We start from the raw sequence: 16,983 nt of genomic DNA on the forward strand, positions 1-16,983 counted from the left end.
AGCCTTACAGGCAGAGAGAATGTGTACTACTATTCAGGAAAGAAGATGTTCAGTTCTATGTAGCACAAATGGGGCTGGATGGGTGCATGGGATTTTGCTGGTGAATGTTTCTAAGTTATGCTTTGGAGCTGAGGTTTCTTTTCACTTTATCAACAATCAATAAAACCTAGAAATCCCACTCCTGGCCATATATCCAGAAAAAGCCATAATTTAAAAAGACACATGTACCCCAAAGTTCATTGCAATACCATTCACAATGGCTAGGATATAGAAGAAACCTAAATGTCCATCAATAGAGGAATGGATAAAGATGTGGTATATTTATACAGTGGAATATTACCAAGTCATAAAAAGGAATAAAATTGTGCCATTTGTAGAGACCTAGATGAACCTAGAGACTTTCATAGAGATTGAAGTAGGTCATAAATAGAAAAAAAATCAATTGTAATGCATATATGTGGAATCTATAAAAATGGTATAAATTAACTTATTTTCAAAGCAGAAATAGAGGCACAGGCATAGACAAAAAAATGTGTGGGTACTAAAGAGGAAAGGGGATGGGATGAATTGGGAGATAGGGATTGACATACATACACTCAGAATGAAATAGATAACTAATGAGAACCTACTGTATAGCACAGGGAACTCTATGCAGTGCTCTGTGGTGATCTAAATGAGAAGTAAATCCAAAAAACAAGGGATATATGTATACATATTGCTGATTAACTTTGCTTCACAGCAGAAACTAACACAACATTATGAAACAATTTATGTTATACTAAAAGTTAATTTTAAAATGCCTACATAAAAGTATTAAATATGGCATGATAGAAAGAAATAAGGACAGAATATATAAGACCTAGATATCAGGCCTGAATTGGCCATGAACTAGGTAACTTGCTTTAAACAATTACTTGACCTTATGTCTTAACTTTCCTAACTGGTAATTGGGTATAATTATCTTACATTTTCTTATTACAAAAGGATGAATATTTATTAATACACAGGTTGTATGAGTGTACATTCCATGAAAAGCAAAAAAAAAAAAAAAAAGCATTAAGTAAATGCCAGCTATTTTTTAATACAGTTTGACATTCTTCTTTCAGGATTAAAAGCTTTATCTGAGGGACATGGTTTTTAGACTCTGGATAATCTCCGATATCCAGCTAAATTATCAGACTGTTTGTCTCTTACCTGAAAGCCACTTTTTAGTACTCTTGAGGGCAAACTCTTTACTTGTATATATTACTTATATTTTTCATTAACATCAGTTTTTTTCTTTATGTTTTATGAAGGTACAGCATTTTAGTTTCATAAGTCCAGAATGTGTGGGTCTGCATGACCTGTATTTTGACACTTCATGATTCAAATGTCTTCTGTGGCTTTTGACATATAGCAAATGTCATGGTACATCCTATGGCAGTGTCTGTTTTTAGCAAATTGCTGATCTTTTTTTTTTTTTAATATCCAGAAAAAAAAAAAAAAACACCTACCTGGTTGGACTCTATCACTCTCTTAGTGTCAAACAACTGTGACTCTGCAAAGTGCTGGACTTTCTGGGACTAAAACTGGTTCTGTGCTTTTTTCCTTGGCATAACAAAATCCACTTGTTTCAACAGAGGGGCATTGATTTGCTTTGAAGAAAGGTGTGCTTGCAAATTAATGTAGATAGTCAAATTTTTAGATGCTTAAAGAAGTTAGTCTATAATAACTTAACCAACTGAGTCATTCAAAGTTTTAGTACTACATTTATTAAGTTATGCATCAGTATGAAATGGAAATTCAGTCTTTACAGCAAGCACATAAGGATTTACGTCTTAGTTTTCTCATATAAATGAAGTATTACTTGGGCATGTTGAGGGTCATTGAATGTAGACAAAGGAGTTTAGAACTTGGGCATGTTGAGGGTCATTGAATGTAGACAAAGGAGTTTGGAACTCTTTGGATAAGTAGTAGAAATAATAATAATAAGTGCATATAAAGGCACTGAGCTGGAATTCATACTTATTATATTTATTCCCATCACAATTAATGTGGTCAGTACTATTTATCACTATTTTACAGTGGAAAAAACTGAAGCTCAGAAATGAGAAAATACAAGTCATATATTCAAGGGCATAATTCATCAGCTCAGACTACCTCCAACCTGTGCTATTTCAGCACACCATGCTGCTTCTACACATGTATTTGAGGGCAGGGAGACAAACTCTATTAAGAATCAGAAACACTATTTCAGTGATATTTAAAGTGTGTTAGGAGGTAGAAACAATGTCAGCTTTAAATAAGAAGTTTTGAAGATTTTTCTTTGTAAGATATTTATGGTTTTTCAAGATGATGGTATATATTATATGAAGATAAACCTTTCAGTTCTTGATTAGGTGAGACTTTTATATATGAGCAGAAAACCTTGGGAAGAATGAGAAAGAAGAGTGGCATTTTCCCATGGTAGAGCCTTTCTTTGCAATCCCATTCTACTGCTTCTGAAAAGCTGCCTTCACTGTGAAGTTTGTCTTCCATATTTATTCTGTAGCTCAACCCACACAGTAGTCCCTTTGCCTAATTCCTTATAACTTGAATGTGACTGTAATCTAAAAATTGAATAAAATGACTTAAGAATTGGATTATCTTTTTTTAATTTGATTTTAATTGCAGAGTAATTACTGTACAGTATTGTGATGGTTTCTGCCATATATCTACATGAATCAACCATAGGTACACATATGTCCCTTCCTTCTTAAACCTTCCTCCTATCTCCTTCCCATCCCACCCTTCTAGGTTGTCACAGAACACCAGCTTCGGGTTCCCTGCATAATTCAGCAAATTCCCACTGACTATCCCTTACATGAGTTTCCCAGGTGGTGCTAATGGTAAAGATTACACCTGCCAATGTAGGAGACACAAGAGACATGGGTTGAACCCCTGGGTCAGGAAGATCCCCTGGAGGAGTGCATGGCAACCCACTCCAGTATTCTTGCCTAACTAATCCCATGGACAGAAGAACCTGGTGAACTTTAGTCCATGGGGTCACAAAGAGTTGGACACAACTGAAGCAACTTAGCATGCTCAGAAACATCCATTTTAAATATGATAATATACATGTTTCAATATTACTCTCTCCCACCATGCATTATCTTTAATATAACAAAGAGTTCAGAATGACCTATGATTTCCTTAGTTTTTGCAACCTATTTCTTCTTAACTAATTTATGTAAAGGTGTTTTACAAAAGTACTTAGGATATTTTTGGAAGGTTTTTTTAGGGAGGCAGCATAGTTTACATAAAGAGTTTGGCATTTCAAGTCATAAAGACTTTGGTTTAAATCTCAACATTGCCACATGATCTCCTGTATATATTTTAACTTTAATAATTTCAGTTTTTTCAGACTTGTGTAAAAAATAAACAAAAGAATGAGACTACATCAAATATATATGTATATATGTGTGTGTATACACTACAACATGGATGAATCTAGAGGCTATTATGCTGAGAAAAATAAATCAAAGACAAATACAATCTCACTTATATGTGACTTCTAAAAGCCAAAACAAAGAAAGTAATGAAACACTCATATGGAGAACAAACTGGTGGTTTCCAGAGGGATGGTAGTTAGGGGAGTGGTCAAAATAAGTGAATGGGTTTAAGATATACAAACCTTCAGTTATTAAATAAATGGGCCATGGTGATAAGAAATACAGTAAATGATATTGTAATAAATTTGTATGGGACAGATGGTTGCTAGACTTATCATGGTGATCACTTTATAACATATGCAAATGTCAAATCACAATATGCTACTGCTACTGCTACTGCTACTGCTAAGTCACTTCAGTCGTGTCCAACTCTGTGCGACCCCATAGACGGCAGCCCACCAGGCTCCTCCATCCATGGGATTTTCCAGGCAAGAGTACTGGAGTGGGGTGCCATTGCCTTCTCCGAAATCACAATATAGTGCACCTAAAACTAACATTGTATGTGTGTGCATACTAAGTTTCTACAGTTGTATCCAACTCTTTGTAACCCTACAGAGTGTAGCCCACCAGGCTCCTTTGTCCATGGGATTCTCCAGGTAAGAATACTAGAGTGGGTTGCCTTACCCTCCTCCAGGGGATCTTGCTGACCCAGGGATCAAGCCCACTGTCTCCTGCATTGGCAGGTGGATTCTTGACCACTAGCACACCTGGGAAACCCATAATGTTTTATGTCAACCACTTCTCAAAAATTTTAAAAATATTGCATTATTATATAGTCAGCGCTCAATAATTGTTGAATATTGAACAAATGTATCTTTAGCAAATAATTGTTTATTATGGCATATTATTTAACAAGTTTGTAAGAGGTAAATACAATCTGGAATCATCCTAACAGGTTTTTTTTTTTTTTTTTTGCTTCTCCATATATATATAAGAATCTGAGAAGTCATTATGTCAACTTCATACTAAGAATATTTTCTCTTATCAAGGACTCTTTGTTTTCTTCTTTTTTTTTTTTTCATCTCATAAACCTCTCAAGGTTTGCATGCTTTTCATATATCTATAATAAATAAGCTTTCCTAGAGATAAGGTTTCATCCAAAATATTTCTTCCTTTTAAGAGAGGTAGTCATTTTCTGGCATGTCGCCTTATTTATTCATGTGCTACTTCTTTTACCTGGAACTTGGGTTCAAGGTAGTCACAGTAACAATATCCTTCAAATATTGGCACTGATATAGGCTTCTTTTTAACTGAGTTCTAGGCATGAGATGTGGCAGTTTTGACTTAAAGCATTAGCTACAATGACATGTCACTTTCCACTGCTCTGAAATTCTACAAGGCAAAAACCTCATGCCAGTTCATGCTTTCCATCTCTTGTCTTCTGCCTCTCTCTGTAAATTCCTCTGATCTCTAACTACCCCTTAATAACTACCAATCAGTAACTAGTGCATCTTCTGAATTACACTGAGTTCTGTGGTACTCAACAAATAGCACCTAGCCTTAATTAAAGACTTTTGGTGTGTAAGACTGTTGAATAACAATGTTTGAACAGTCTTTTACCCTCATAATGTTGTTTTTAAAGCTTAGAATAAGAGATAAACATATGTGGTGCTTTCATGAGTAAGTAACAAATATGTTCTACCCTGGAAGGATATTTATTGGAATATTTGAAGGAGAGCAGTTTCTTCCCCACCCTATGTTCTTTCACACTTGAAGAAGTGTCACTTCACATCTCTATTTTATTTTTATTATTATTACCTGGAGAGTTTTCAGAGAATCTCAGATGCAGCATGTCTGGAAGAATAGAGTGGTAGGAAGAATAATGACCCAAAAAGACAGCTGAATACTAATCCTCAGAACCTGTGACCATGTTAGGCTAACTGGCATAGAAGACTTAAGGTTTGCTAATCAGTTATCCTTAAAATAGGGATGTGATGTGAAAGTCACTCACTTGTATCCAATACTTTGCAATCCCATGGACTGTAGTCTGCCAGGCTCCTCCGTCCATAGAATTCTCTAGTCAAGAATACTGGAGTGGGTTGCCATTCCCTTCTCCAGGGGATATTCCTGACCCAGGGATTGAACCCAGGTCTCCCTCACTGAAGGTGGATTCTTTACTGTCTGAGCCACCAGGGAGGGCTCAGCTTGGTACAATCCCAAAGATCCTTAAAAGTGTAAGAAAGTGGCAAAAGAAGATAATTAGAATTAAATCTGATTTCAGATGAAAGTTGCACAGACATGCAACACTGTTGGCTTTGAAAGTATGGGAAGGGGGCTATAAGCCAAGGAATGTGGGTGGTTTATGGCAGTTAGAAAAGACAAAGAGAGGTGGTCCTAAGATGGCAGAGGAATAGGACAGGGAGACCACTTTATCCCCCACAAATTCATCAAAAGATCATTTCAATGCTGAGCAGCTTCCACAAAACAACTTCTGAACGCTGGTGGAGGACACCAGGCACCCAGAAAGGCAGCCCATTCTCTTCAAAAGAAGGTAGGGCAAAATATAAAAGACAAAAAGAGAGACAAAAGAGTTAGTGATGGAGACGCATCCCTGGAGGGAGTTGTGAAGGAGGAGAAGTTTCCAAACAGTGGGAAACCCTCTCACCAGCAGGTCTGTGGGGGAGTTTTAGAATCTCAGAGGGCAACATAACCAGGAGGAAAAACAAACAAAGAAAAAAAAAAAAACACAGAATATATGCATATCCATAACTCCCAATGGAGAAGTAGCCCAGACGCTCGCACCCACCACCAGCAAGCAGGGGCTGAACAGAGAGGCACACACTGCATTGCTTAGGGTAAATGCCCTGAGGACAATCTGTGGGAGTTAACATGAGATAGCAACCCAAACTGTGGGATAGCCAGAGACAGAAAAGAAAAAGAGAGAGAGAGAGAGAGAACTTCCCTGTGAAAAGCTCTAACCTAAGGCACAGCCTCAAAGAATGCAATGGCATCCCACTCTAGTACTCTTGCCTGGAAAATCCCTTGGATGGAGGAGCCTGGTAGGCTGCAGTCCATGGGGTTGTGAAGAGTCAGACATGACTGACTTCACTTTCACTTCACTTCACTAAGGCACAGCCTGGCCTGCTCAGAGAACAAAGAATTGAGCGAATACCAAAGGAGAGCTAGCCAGCTGTGGACAGGCCCCTCCTCCCACTTGAGGCAGAGAGGCAGGTGGGCGACAGCCAGAGCTGGAAGGCAAGGGGCAATCTCGGCCCCAGAGATGGCATCCTCCACCAAACTGTGAGCAGGCTCCCAGTTGCTAACCAAGTCTTCTTGGGATCCTGGACGGTTGACATCTGTCAGGAGGGTCGCAGCCTGAGATCAACTCCCTAGAGGAGACACAAAGCACACCTGATATGGCACTCTTGTGGCACACTGGGAAACTGAGTGGCTGGGACCAGGGAGGTAATTAAGATGCACAGACCACCTGGGACAGTGTGTCAGTGTGCTCACCAAGCACCTCGTTGCCTGAGCTGCTCAGACTTGGGAAGAGCACACAATGCATGCCTGAGTCTGTGCCTTTGTGGAGTACCCGAGAACCTGAGCCTGAGCAGCTTAGACCTGGAAAGTGGACGAAACACAGGTCTGCTTTGGATAGTTCCCTTGCAGAGCAACCTGGAGCCTGAGCAGTGTAGGCTGGGAAAGCACATGCTGCCGTGAGCTGGGGCAAACCCAGTGTGGTCCATACACTGTGAGCACTCCCCACACAAGCCAGTGATATTTCTTTCCAGTGTTCCTCCCTCCCCACAGCACACCTGAACAAGTGAGCCTAAATAAGTGACCACCTTCACCCTCTTGTGTCAGGGCAGAAATTAGACACTGAAGAGACTTGCAAACAGAGGAAGCCAAAATAAAGAAGAGGGAACCACTCTGGAAGTGACAGGTGAAACAGATTAAAACCCTGTTGTTAACATTGGCTAAGCATTGGAAGGAGCCTATAGACCTTGAAAAAAAGTATAAGCTGGAACAAGGAACTATCTGCAACTGAATTGATACCACACTGGCCTCAAAAACTCCAGAGAAATGCCTAGATATATTTTTACTATTATCATTTTTAAATTCTAAAGCAAATTTCATATATATATATTATAATTTTTGTGATTGATTTTGTTTTGTATTTTTAATATTGTATTTTTGAGACTCTAACCTCTACTCTAGATTTTTAATTTTTGCTTTATGGTTTTTGTTATCAATTTTGTACCTTTAAGAATCCAATCTTCAGTACCCATTTTTACTTAGGGATGTGATTACTGGCTTGATTGCTCTCTCCCCTTTTGACTCTCTCTTTTCTCCCTCAGGTCACCTCTATCTCCTCCCTTCCCCTTCACTTTTCTACTTAATTCTGTGAATCTCTCTGGGAGTTCTGGGCTGTGGGAAACACTTAGGGGACCAATTACCGGCTCAATTGGTCTCTCCCTTTTTGACTCCCCCTCTTCTCCTAGTCACCTCTTTCTCCCTCCTCCCTCTTTGCTTCTCTATGTAATTCTTTGAACATCTCTGAGTGTTCCAGACTGTGGAGAGCATGCAGGGAATTGATTGCTGGCGAGATTGCTCTCTCCACTTTTCTTCTCCTCCTGGTCACCTCTATTTCCTTCCTCCCTCTTCTCCTCTCCATGTAAATCTGTGAACCTCTCTGGGTGTCCCTCACTATGGAGAATCTTTTCACCATTAACCTAGATGTTTTATCATCTGTGCTGTATGGATAGAGAAGTCTTGATGCTACTGTAAGAATAAGACTAAAACCCAGAGGCAGAAGGCTGAAATTCAAAACTTGAGACCCCAGAAAACTCCTGACTTCATGAACATTAATTGGCAAGAGCTATTCCAAAAACCTCCATACCTACACTGAAACCAAGCACCACCCAAGAGCCAACAAGTTCCAGAGCAAAACATACCAAGCTAATTATCCAGCAATGCAGGAACACAGCCCTGAGCATCAAAATATAGGCTGCCCAAAGTCACACCAAACCCACAGACACCTCAAAACTCACTACTGGATACTTCATTACACTCCAGAGAGAAGAGATAAAGCTCCACCCAACAGAACACAGATGCAAGCTTCCCTAACCAGGAAACCTTGACAAGCCACTAGTCCAACCCCACCCACAGGGAGCAACCTCCACAATAAAAAAGAACCACAAACTTCCAGCCTACAGAAAGGCCACTGCAAAAACAGCAATCTAAACAAAATGAAAAGGCAGAGAAATATTCAGCAGGTAAAGGAACATAATAAACGCCCATGAAACCAAACAAAAGAGGAGGATATAGGGAGTCTACCTGATAAAGAATTCAGAATAATGATAGTAAATGTGATCCAAAATCTTGAAAACAAAATAGAGTTACAGATAAATACACTGGAAATGAGGATTGAGAAAATTCAAGAAATGTTTAACAAAGACCTATAAGAAATAAAAAAGAGTAAATCAATAATGAATAATGCAATAATTGAGATCAAAAGCACTCTAGAAGGAACCAACAATAGAATAATTGAGGCACAAGATACGATAAGTTAGATGGAAGACAGAATGGTGGAAATAAATGAAGCAGAGAGGGGGAAAAAAAAAAAAGAAATGAGGACAAACTCAGAGACCTCTAGGACAATATTAAATGCCTCAATATTTCAATCATAGGAGTCCCAGAATAAGAAGACTGAAAAGCTATCAGAAAATACTTGAGGAGATAATAGTTGAAAACTTCCCTAAAATGGGGAAGGAAATAGCCACCCAAGTCCAAGAAACTCAGAGAGTCTTAAACAGGATAAACCCAAGGCAAAACACCCCAAGACACATATTAATCAAATTAATGAAGATCAAACACAAAGAGCAAATATTAAAAGCAGCAAGGGAAAAACAACAAATAACACACAAGGGGATTCCCATAAGGATAACAGCTCATCTTTCAACAGAAACTTTTCAGAGCAGAAAGGAATGGCAGGACATACTTAAAGTGGTGACAAAGAAAAACCTACAGCCCAGATTACAATACCCAGAAAGGATCTCATTCAAATATGAAGGAGAAAACAAAAGCTTTACACAAGCAAAAGCTGAGAGAATTCAGCATCACCAAACCAGCTCTTCAACAAATGCTAAAGGATCTTCTCTAGACAGGAAACACAGAAAAGGTTTATAAACTCGAACCCAAAACAACAAAGTAAATGGCAAAGGGATCATACTTACTAATAATTACCTTAAATGTAAATGTGTTGAATGCCCCAACCAAAAGACAAAGACTGGTTGAGTGGATACACAAACAAGACACCTATCTATGCTGTCTACAAGAAACCCACCTTAAAACAAGGGACTTATACAGACTGAAAGTGAAGGGCTGGAAAAAGATATCTCATGGAAACGGAGACCAAAAGAAAGTGGGAGTAGCAATACTTATATCAGATAAAATAGACTTTGAAATAAAGGTCGTGAAAACAGGCAAAGAAGGACACTACATAATGATCAAAGGATCAATCCAAGAAGAAGATATAACAATTATAAATATATATGCACCCAACATAGAAGCATTGCAATATGTAAGGCAAAAGCTAACAAGTATGAAAGGGGAAATTAACAGTAACACAATAGTGGGAGACTTTAATACCCCACTCACACCTATGGATGAACTAAAATTAAATTAGCAAGGAAACACAAACTTTAAATGATACAATGGACCAGTTAGATCTAATTGATATCTACGGGACATTTCACCCCCAAACAGTGAATTTCAACTTTTTCTCAAGTGCACATGGAACATTCTCCAAGATAGATCACATCCTGCACCATAAATCTAACCTTGGTAAATTCAAAAAATTGAAATCATTTCAAACATCTTTTCTGATCACAATGTGGTAAGATTAGATATCAACTACAGGGAAAAAAATATCAAAAATACAAACATATGGAGGCTAAACAATACGTTTCTGAATAAGCAACAAATCACAGAAGAAATAAAAATATGCGTAGAAACGAATGAACTTGAAAACACAACAACCCAAACCCTATGGGATTCAGCAAAAGCGGTGCCAAGGGGAAAGTTCATGGCAATACAAGCTTACCTCAAGAAACAAGAGAAGATTCAAATAAATAAACTAACTTTACACCTAAAGCAACTAGAAAAAGAGCAAATGAAGAAACCCAGGGTTAGTGGAAGGAAAGAAATCATAAAAATTAAGGCAGAAATAAATGAAAAAGAAACAAAGAAGACTATAGCAAAAATCAACAAAACTAAAAGCTGGTTCTTTGAGAAGATAAATAAAATAGACAAACCATTAGCCAGACTCCTCAAGAAAAAAAGGGAGAAGAATCAAATCAACAAAATTAGAAATGAAAATGGAGAAATCACAACAGACAACACAGAAATACAAAGGATCATACGAGACTACTATCAGCAACTATTTGCCAATAAAATGGACAACTTGGAAGAAATGGAAAAATTCTTAGAAAACTATAACCTTCCAAAACTGAACCAGAAAGAAATAGAAAACCTTAACAGACCCATCACAACTGCTGAAATTGAAACTGTAATAAAATTTTTTCCAACAAACAAAAGCCCAGGACCAGATGGCTTCCCAGCTGAATTCTACCAAAAATTTAGAGAAGAGCTAACACCTATCCTACTCAAACTCTTCCAGAAGATAACAGAGGAAGGTAAACTGCCAAACTCACTCTGTGAGGCCACCATCACCCTAATACCAAAACCAGACAAATGTGCCACAGAAAAAGAAAACTACAGGCCAATATCACTGATGAACATAGATGCAAAAATCCTTAACAAAATTCTAGCAAACAGAGTCCAATAACATATTAAAAAGATCATACATCATGACCAAGTGGGCTTTATCCCAGGGATGCAAGGATTCTTCAGTATTCACAAACCAATCAATGTGATACACCACATTAACAAATTGAAAGACAAAACCCGTATGATTATCTCAATAGATCACAGAAAGCCTTTGGGAAATTCAACATCCATTTATGATAAAAACCTTCCAGAAAGCGGGCATACAAGGAACATACCTCAACAAAATAAAAGCTATATATGGCAAACCCACAGCAAACATTATCTTCAATGGTGAAAAATTGAAAGCATTTCCCCTACAGTCAGGAACAAGACAAGGGTGCCCATTCTTACCACTACTATTCAACATGGTTTTGGAAGTTTTAGCCACAGCAATCAGAGCAGAAAAAGAATTAAAAGGAATCCCAATTGGAAAAGAAGAAGTAAAACTCTCACTGTTTGTAGATGATATGATCCTCTACATAAAGATGATATGATCCTCTACAAAATCCTAAAGACACCACCAGAAAATTACTAGAGCTAATCAATGAATATAGTAAAGTTGCAGGATATAAAATTAATACACATAAATCCCTTGCATTCCTATACACTAACAATAAGAAAACACAAAGAAAATTAAAGAAACAATTCCATTCACCATTACAACGAAACGAATAAAATATTTCTACCTAAAGAAATAATAAATAAATAAATCTACCTAAAGAAACAAAATACTTTTATATAGAAAACTGTAAAACACTGATAAAAGAATCAAAGATGACACAAATAGATGGAGAAATATACTGTGTTCATGGATTGGAAGAATCAATATAGTGAAAATGAGTATACTACCAAAAGCAATCTCTAGATTCAATGCAACCCCTATCAAGCTACCAACAGTATTTTTCAGAGAACTAGAACAAATAATTTCACAAATAATAAACCTCAAATAGCCAAAGCAATCTTGAGAAAGAAGAATGGAACTGGAGGAATCAACCTGCCTGACTTCAGGCTATACTACAAAGCTACAAGTCATCAAGACAGTATGGTACCGGCACAAAGACAGAAACATAGATCAATGGAACAAAATAGAAAACCCAGAGATAAATCCACACACCTATGGACACCTTATCTTTGACAAAGGAGGCAAGAATATACAATGGAGAAAAGACAACCTCTTTAACAAGTGGTGGTGGGAAAACTGGTCAACCACTTGTAAAAGAATGAAACTAGAACAGTTTCTAACACCATACACAAAAATAAGGTCAAAAATGGATTAAAGGTCTAAATATAAGACCAGAAACTATAAAACTCCTAAAGGAAAACAGGCAAAACACGCTCTAACGTAAATCATAGCAGGATCCTCCATGACCCACCTCCCAGAGTAATGGAAATAAAAGCAAAAATAAACAAATGGGACCTAATTAAACTTAAAAGCTTTTACACAACGAAGGAAACTATAAGCAAGGTGAAAAGACAGCCTTCAGAATAGGAGAGTTCAGTTCAGTTCAGTTGCTTAGTCATGTCCGACTCTTTGCAATCCCATGAACCACAGCATGCAAGGCCTCCCTGTCCATCAGCAAGTCCTGGAGTCCACCCAAACCCATGTCCATTGTGTCGGTGATGCCATCCAACCATCTCATCCTCTGTCGTCCCCTTCTCCTTCTGCCCTCAATCTTTCCCAGCATCAGGGTCTTTTCAAATGAGTCAGCTCTCCACATCAGGTGGCCAAAGTATTGGAGTTTCAGCTTCAACATCAGTCCCTCCAATGAATACCCAGGACTGATCTCCTTTAGGATGGACTGGTTGGATCTCCTTGTAGTCCAAGGGACTCTCAAGAGTCTTCTCCAACACCACAGTTCAAAAGCATCAATTCTTCGGCGCTCAGCTTTCTTCACAGTCCAACTCTCACATCCATACATGACTACTGGAAAAACCATAGCCTTGACTAGATGGACCTTTGTTGATAAATAATGTCTCTACTTTTTAATATACTGTCTAGGTTGGTCATAACTTCCCTTCCAAGGAGCAAGAATCTTTTAATTTCATGCCTGCAATCACCATCTGCCATGATTTTGGAGCCCAGAAAAATAAAATCAGCCACTGTTTGCACTGTTTCCCCATCTATTTGCCATAAAGTGATGGGACCGGATGCCATGATCTTAGTTTTCTGAATGTTGAGCTTTAAGCCAACTCTCTCCTTTCAGAATGGGAAAAAATAATAGCAAATTAAGCAACTGACAAAGAATTAATCTAAAATATATACAAGCAGCTCATGCAGCTCAATTCCAGAAAAATAAACGACCCAATCAAAAGATGGGCCAAAGAACTAAACAGATGTTTCTCCAAAGAAGACATGCAGATGGCTAACAAACACATGAAAAGATGCTCAACATCACTCATTATCAGAGAAATGCAAGTCAAAACCACAATGAGGTACCGTCTTACACTGGACAGAATGGCTGCTATCAAAAAGTCTACAAACAATAAATGCTGGAGGTGGGGTGGGGGGGGGGAAAGGGAACCCTCTTACACTGTTGGTGAGAATGCAAACTAGTAGAGCCACTATAGAAAACTGGATATTCCCTTAAAAACTGGAAATAGAACTGCTATATGACCCAGAAATCCCACTGCTGGGCATACACACTGAGGAAACCAGAATTGAAAGAGACACGTGTACCCCCATATTCATCGCAGCACTATTTACAATAGCTAGATATGGAGGCAATCTAAGAAGTCCATCAGCAGACGAATGGATAAGAAAGCTGTGGTGCATATACACAATGGAATATTACTCAGCCATTAAAAAGAAAGTGTTTGAATCAGTTCTAATGAGGTGGATGAAACTGGAACCTGTTACACAGAGTGAAGTAAGTCAGAAAGAAAAACACCAATACAGTATATTAATGCATATATATGGAATTTAGAAATATGGTAACGTTGACCCTATATGTGAGATAGCAAAAGAGACACAGATGTAAAGAACAGAATTTTGGACTCTGTGGAAGAAGGCAAGGGTGGGATGATTTGAGAGATTAGCATTGACACATGTATATTACCATATGTGAACTAGATCGTCAGTCTAGTTTCGATGCATGAGACAGGGTGCTCAGGGCTGGTGCACTGGGACAACCCTGAAGGATGGGATGGGAGGGAAGTGGGTGGGGGGTTCAGGATAGGGGACACATGAACACCCGTGGCTGATTCATGTCACTGTGTGGCAAAGACCACTGCAATATTGTCAAGTAATTAGCCTCTAATTAAAATAAATAAATAAATTTAAAGAAAGAGAACAAAAGAAAAGAGAAAGAGATGGGTTATCCCCTGGAGCCTCTAGCAAAAAATGCAAATTGACAGCATCTTGATTTTAGCTCAGTGGGAACCTGTATTAGACTTCTGCAGAGCTGTAAGACAAAGCATGTGTTGTTATATGCTAAGTTGTTTAAGTTTATGCTAATTTCTTATAATTTCTCTGCTCTTCTCCAGTAGCATATTGGGCACCTACTGACCTGGGGTGTTCGTCTTTCAGTGTAATATCTTTATGCATTGTCATACTGTTCATGGGGTTCTCAAGGCAAGAATGTTGAAGTGGTTTGCCATTCCCTTCTCCAGTGGACCACATTTACAGAACTCTCCATCATGACCCATCCATCTTGGCTGGCCCTATATGACATGGATCATGGTTTCATTGAGTCAGACAAGGCTTGTGATCCATGTGATCAAATGCTTCAAGATGGTGAAGTAGAAGGACATGCAATCATCTTCTCCTGTGAGTGCTAGGGAGTCTCCAGCGGCAAGAGACTGGTTCCATATTGGGAAAGGAATATGTCAAGGCTGTATATTGTCAATCTGTTCATTTACCTTCTGTGCAGAGTATATCATGAGAAATACCAGGCTGTATAAAGTACAAGCTGGAATCAATATTGTGGGGAGAAATATCTGTAAACTCAGATAGGCAGATGACACCATCCTTATGGCCGAAAGTGAAGAGGAACTAAAGAGCCTTTTGATGAAGGTGAAAGGGGAGAGTGAAAAAGCTGGCTTAAAGCTTAGCATTCAAAAAACAAAGATCATGGCATCTAGTCCCATTACCTCACAGCAAATAGATAGGGAAACAATGGAAACAGTGACAGACTGCATTTTCTTAGGCTCCAAAATCACTGCAGATTATTACTGCAGCCATGAAATTAAAAGATGCTGATCCTTGGAAGAAAAGCTATGACCATCCTAGACAGCATACTAAAAAGCAGAGGCATTACTTTGCTGGCAAAGTTCTGTCTAGTCAAAACTATGGTTTTCCAGTAGTCATGTATGGATGTGAAAATTGGACCATAAAGAAGGCTGATTGCTGAAAAATTGATGCTTATGAACTGTGGTGTTGGAGAAGACTCTTGAGAGTCCCTTGAACTGCAAGGAGATCAAACCAGTCCATCCTAGAGGAAATTAGTCCTGAATGTTCATTGGAAGGAGTGATGCTGAAGCTGAAGCTCCAGTACTTTGACCACCTGATGCAAAGAGCTGACTCATTAGAGAAGACCCTGATGCTGGGAAAGACTGAAGGAAGAAGGAGAAGGGGATGACAGAGTATGAGATGGTGGATGGCATCACTGACTCAGGGAACATAAGTTTGAGAAAGCGCTGGGAAATGGTGAAGGACAGGGAAGCATAGTGGTGCAGTCCATGGGGTAGCAAAGAGTTGGACATGACTGAGTGACTGAGCGACATCAACAACAATTTTTTACAACAGCCACATTAAATTAATACACATAATTTCTTTTATTTTCCTGTAAGATAAGAGGGATGATAAATTAGTGAGGTTTACATGGGCGTTGCTCAGGAAGGAATAATAATAAGGTCAAAAGTAGACATAGCATTGTTGAGGGATATTAGTTTCTAATTTTCCTCTATATGTCCACTATATAATTTCCCTAAATGTGGCCAACAAAATGCTTGCTTGATGATCCTTGGAAGCACTTTTTGATCATTAATGACTGGAAGTAAGTTATAATTAATCTGATTGAAAGTCCTTGTCTTCTTCCAGAAAATAAGCCTATTATCATAATAAAATAACTATTTGAACCATCTAGGTCTATTAAAACTGTTATGCTTTAAAAGAGGGGGAAAAGTCCATCCTGCTTTGTCATCTTATGCAATTGCATCACAGAAATTTGTTCAAATGATCCTTATTAAAATAAAGAAATGGCATACTGAGTAATATTACCACAAATCTTGAAGAAAATGAGACATTTGATCTCGCCATGATTCATAAATGATTCCCTCATTATCTTTTATAAAAACTCAAAGACACTTTGGGAGATTGAGTGCTGTCATAGAAAATCCATGCTCACCAGTCAGTAATATGGACAGAACTAAGCATGTGAAAATCTTGAATATATGGTCAAGCTATTAGTGTATGAAAATGTATTAGTATATAGTGTATACAAGCTGCTGAAAACACCAAACATGATAAACTTTTGAGAGGATCACTTTAAATTTCCTATCTCTGCCTCATTTCACTTTTTTTCTTACTATCATTTTGAGTGAAGTATTGTAATGAGCATTGTAGTATGCTTGAATTAATCACCAGCATCCATAAATAAATTGTGATGGGGATAATGATCTAAATTCTGTAATATAAAACATCTAGAGTGTAGAGGAGATTTATTAAGTATTTGTTACAGTTCATAAAATACATGAATGAAAATTTAGAAGTTTGAAACATTATCTCAAGGCAAAATAGCCCAAG

General features: G+C 38.2%; 1 protein-coding gene across 1 annotated transcript in view; it reads left to right on the forward strand.

Annotated features, from left to right (window-relative positions):
• CNTNAP5 (contactin associated protein family member 5) overlaps positions 1-16,983 on the forward strand; it is a 1,042,386-nt gene that overhangs the window by 1,013,211 nt on the left and 12,192 nt on the right. The gene's annotated exons all lie outside the window — the stretch shown is intronic.

This window comes from Bos javanicus, chromosome 2 (genome assembly GCF_032452875.1).
Source record: "Bos javanicus breed banteng chromosome 2, ARS-OSU_banteng_1.0, whole genome shotgun sequence".
Lineage (NCBI taxonomy): Eukaryota > Metazoa > Chordata > Mammalia > Artiodactyla > Bovidae > Bos > Bos javanicus.